General features: G+C 39.1%; 1 non-coding gene across 1 annotated transcript; it reads left to right on the top strand.

Moving 5' to 3' along the window:
• The first annotated feature begins 4,622 nt into the window (after positions 1-4,622).
• TRNAR-CCG (transfer RNA arginine (anticodon CCG)) lies at positions 4,623-4,696 on the top strand. Its single transcript has one exon. It is a non-coding gene; the product is annotated as a tRNA-Arg (tRNA).
• The last annotated feature ends 705 nt before the right edge of the window (positions 4,697-5,401 follow it).

Below are 5,401 nucleotides of genomic sequence, written 5' to 3'. Positions count from 1 at the left end.
TGGGCTTCTTGGGGATCGATGTCAACATCTCTCTCTGCATTATTTACCAATATAGTTATTCTATCACTGTCTATCTTGGCGAAACCGCCCATCATAGCCATAGTGGACCACTGCGGATTGAGACGTATTTTCATAACTCCTATATCTACAGCTGCCACAAGTGAAGCATGATTGGGTAATACGCCAATTTGACCACTATTAGTAGATATAATTATTTCTTTAACTTCTGAATCCCAAATGACTCGATTAGGAGACAGTACACGAAGATTTAGGGTCATTTTCAGAATTAACTTTCCATGTTGGAGTTTATAGCCTTCGCGGTAGCTTCATCAATATTACCCACCAAATAAAAATACTGTTCGATAAGACCATCTAATTCTCCAGAAAGGATCATTTGAAAACCTCTAATTGTTTCCATGAGACCCACATATTTTCCCGGGGAACCTGTGAATACCTCTGCTATGAAAAAGGGTTGTGATAGGAAACGTTCAATTTTTCTTGCTCTTGCCACGATTAAACGATCTTCCTCCGATAATTCATCCAGTCCAGGAATAGCTATAATGTCTTGAAGTTCCTTATAACGTTGTAAAGTTTGCTTAACCCCTTGTGCAGTTTCATAATGTTCTTTGCCTACGATCCAAGGTTGGAGCATAGTCGATGTTGAATCTAAAGGATCCACTGCTGGATAGATACCCTTCGCAGCTAATCCTCTCGATAGTACGGTAGTAGCATCTGAATGTGCAAATGTCGTAGTAGGAGCAGGGTCGGTCAAGTCGTCAGCAGGTACATAAACTGCTTGAATTGAGGTTATGGATCCCTTTTTTGTGGAAGTAATTCTCTCTTGCAAAGAACCCATTTCCGTGCTAAGAGTTGGCTGATAACCCACGGCGGAAGGCATTCTGCCTAATAGGGCGGATACCTCTGATCCCGCTTGGACAAAATGGAAGATGTTATCAATAAATAATAGTACGTCTTTCTCATTGACATCTCGGAAATATTCGGCCATGGTTAGAGCAGTTAAACCGACTCTCATGCGAGCTCCCGGTGGTTCATTCATCTGACCATAGACCAGAGCCACTTTTGATTCTGATATTTTTTGTTCATCAATTACTCCCGATTCTTTCATTTCCATGTAAAGATCATTCCCTTCACGGGTACGTTCTCCTACTCCTCCAAATACAGATACCCCTCCATGAGCCTTAGCAATGTTGTTGATCAACTCCATAATGAGTACTGTTTTACCCACTCCAGCTCCTCCAAATAAACCAATTTTTCCCCCACGGCGGTAAGGAGCCAAAAGATCTACTACTTTAATGCCTGTTTCGAAGATGGATAATTTTGTATCTAACTCTGTAAAGGCGGGAGCAGGTCTATGAATAGGAGATGTTATGCCAGCATCTACAGGACCCAAATTATCGACAGGTTCTCCAAGAACATTGAAAATTCGTCCGAGAGTAGCTCCACCAACTGGAACACTTAGAGGAGCTCCCGTGTCAATCACTCTCATTCCTCTCATCAAACCATCTGTAGCACTCATAGCTACAGCTCTAACCTTATGATTTCCTAATAATTGTTGTACCTCACAAGTAACCTGAATTTCTTGACCGGCTGTACCTTGACCCTTAACTATCAATGAATTGTAAATATTAGGCATATTACCTGGAGGAAAAGAGACATCCAGTACTGGGCCAATGATTTGAGCAATACGTCCCACATTTTTTTCTACACGTGCGGAAACCCCAAGAACAAGAAGATTTTTTCTCATACAAAAATGGAAATAATTTCCATGAAGAATATATAAATATGATTTTGCCAATATCATCAATAAAAAAAAAAAAATGTTCCATATTGGGTCGATCAGACCAGTAAATAATAAATGGAAGTTACCACCTTGGTAAAATCCAACTTTATTGAAAAGTTTAAATTCATCCATATTTGGAATATGAAGTAGGTAGATGGATATGAATAAGGATCATGAGGAAGTCTTCGATTTATCTATAACTAGAACCAATTTATCCATAACTAAAACTGAAAATACTTCAAAATTATGTCCAGATCATCTGTGAAATATGAAACTTGATATTCATGACCTTTCTCTCATTGATCATTATCTCTTCTCTTCATACGCACATCTGTATATGTATTTTCGGACAATTCGCACCATTATGGTCAAAGGTCCATTCGGTTCCTTGATTTCATTCATGAACTAGTTTAACCACTGAAAGGTTCTCGGGTCAATCCATGGAGGAAGAACTTCAAGAGCAAATATTGGGTTGTGTCATACATAAAGAACATTATACAATGAGAGTGTATCTAGCACCCTAATAACGGACGACTTTTTGTAGGATATTTCTGTAAAAATTGATTGTTTACGTTCGGTCCATGTCGAGCAGACCTCGTCCTTGCAAGAAATAATTATTAATAAAGGAGGGACTTATGTCACCAAAAACAGAGACTAAATCTAGTGTCGGATTCAAAGCTGGTGTTAAAGATTACAGATTAACTTATTATACTCCTGAATATCAGACCAAAGATACAGATATCTTGGCAGCATTCCGAGTAACTCCTCAACCCGGGGTGCCACCTGAAGAAGCGGGAGCAGCAGTAGCTGCTGAATCTTCCACCAGTACATGGACCACTGTTTGGACCAATGGACTTACTAGTCTCGATCGTTACAAGGGGCGATGCTATGACATTGAGCCCGTTCCTGGAGAGGAGACTCAATTTATTGCCTATGTAGCTTACCCCTTAGACCTTTTCGAAGAAGGTTCCGTTACTAACTTGTTCACTTCCATTGTAGGTAATGTATTTGGATTCAAGGCCTTACGGGCTCTACGTTTGGAAGATTTTCAGATTCCCCCTTCTTATTCCAAAACTTTTCAGGGTCCACCTCATGGTATCCAAGTTGAAAGAGATAAATTGAACAAATATGGTCGTCCTTTATTGGGATGTACTATCAAACCAAAATTGGGTCTATCAGCCAAAAACTATGGTAGATCAGTTTACGAATGTCTCCGTGGTGGACTCGATTTTACTAAGGATGATGAGAACGTAAATTCCCAACCATTCATGCGCTGGAGAGATCGTTTTGTCTTTTGTGCGGAAGCAATTAATAAGGCTCAGGCTAAGACGGGTGAAATTAAGGGACATTATTTGAATGCTACTGCAGGTACATGTGAAGAAATGATGAAAAGGGTAGTATTTGCAAGAGAATTGGGAGTTCCTATCGTTATGCATGACTACCTGATGGGAGGTTTTACCGCAAATACTTCTTTGGCTCATTATTGCCGAGACAACGGCCTACTTCTTCACATTCACCGCGCGATGCATGCAGTTATTGACAGACTGATCCGAATGAAAAATGGCATCAACCCATGGTACCCATCCACCCATATTATTCATCGACCCATGGAATTTACCCATGGTATTGTAAATGGCATCCGCCCGTGGTATTGTAAAATCCACCCATGGTATTTATTCACCCATGGAATTTACCCATGGTATTGTAAATGGCATCTGCCCGTGGTATTGTAAAATCCACCCATGGTATTCATTCACCCATGGAATTGACTCGTGGTATTGTAACTGAACATGGGTCAATTCCATGGGTGAATGAATACCATGGGTGGATTTTACAATACCACGGGCAGATGCCATTTACAATACCATGGGTAAATTCCATGGGTGAATAAATACCATGGGTGGATTTTACAATACCACGGGCGGATGCCATTTACAATACCATGGGTAAATTCCATGGGTCGATGAATAATATGGGTGGATGGGTACCATGGGTTGATGCCATTTTTCATTCGGATCATAGACAAAGAAATCATGGTATGCATTTTCGGGTACTGGCTAAAGCATTGCGTATGTCCGGTGGAGATCATATTCACGCCGGTACTGTAGTAGGTAAACTTGAAGGGGAACGAGACGTAACTTTAGGGTTTTTTGATCTACTGCGTGATGATTTTATCGAAAAAGATCGAAGTCGTGGTATTTACTTCACTCAAGATTGGGTATCTATGCTAGGTGTCCTGCCCGTAGCTTTAGGAGGTATTCACGTTTGGCATATGCCTGCTCTGACCGAGATCTTTTGGGATGATTCCGTACTATAGTTTGGTGGGGGAACTTTGGGACATCCTTGGGGAAATGCACCTGGTGCAGTAGCTAATCGGATTGCTCTAGAAGCTTGTGTACAAGCTCGTAATGAAGGACGTGATCTTGCTCGTGAAGGTAATGAAGTGATCCGTGAAGCTTGTAAATGGAGTCCTGAACTAGCTGCTGCTTGTGAAGTATGGAAGGAGATCAAATTTGAATTTGATGTGATTGATCGCTTGTAATCCAGTGACTTTCGTTCTACCAATTGGACTCGACCCAATCTTTTACTACTACCCCAAATATTAGTCCAAATCGTGAGTGGAGATATGGGATTTCAGATATCAATATATGGAATTTCCATATATTAATATCTATATATCAATATCTATGTAGATATTGATATATAGATATTTCCAAGGTTAAATATCTCAAACAAAGTTTATTATGAAAAAAAATTTGGGTCAAGCATTCGATAACAAATCCTATTCATCCTTTACAATGATCTTATAGATCATTCGATAGGGTTGGTAGCTCAGTGGATCAGAGCTCATGGTTCCGGACCGTGAAGTCAAGGGTTCAAATCCCTTCTAGCCCAAAAGATGTTGTATTTTAAATGAAAATTCCTTTCCATCGTGGTATAGGAGAGAATCTTTCTTTATAATAGAATAAAGTATTCTATCATAATCCCGGATCGATACTTCAGATTCCTAATCAATAATGAATGGAAATGATTTCTCAATGATTCATTCCACTATTGATTAATAATTTTCATCATTGTATTTATACTTATACGACTTCTCTTCATACAAAATAAGATAGGAAAAGTAACAATTTTCACCTTTATATGGAAGGAAAACTCTATGTCTATAAAGGAGTGGTTCGAAGACAAGCGTAAAATAACTGCATTACTAAAAAATTCGGTCGAAAGGGATAGTAAGGATGCCAATGAGACGGAGAAAAACAAGAATAAAAGTATTGATTACGCTAAAATTAAGAAGTTATGGGCTCAATGCAATAATTGCGAGAACTTACTATATCTCAGATTCTTGAGAGAGAATCAAAGTGTTTGTAAAGAATGTGGATATTATCTGCAAATGAATAGTTCAGATAGAATAGAACTTCCAATTGATCGTGACACTTTGCGTCCTATGGATGAAGACATGCACACTCTAGATGTTCTTCAATTTTATTCTGAGAATGAACCTTCTCATTCTGATAATCTTAATTCTGAGGATGAATCTTATAAGGATCATATCACTTTCTATCAAATAGAGACAGGTTTAACTGATGCTATTCAAAC

This window comes from Pinus tabuliformis, chromosome 2_2 (genome assembly GCF_031772625.1).
Source record: "Pinus tabuliformis cultivar Carrire ecotype Pingquan chromosome 2_2, CPIR1, whole genome shotgun sequence".
Lineage (NCBI taxonomy): Eukaryota > Viridiplantae > Streptophyta > Pinopsida > Pinales > Pinaceae > Pinus > Pinus tabuliformis.
This window is presented reverse-complemented; position numbering and strand designations above follow the sequence as displayed.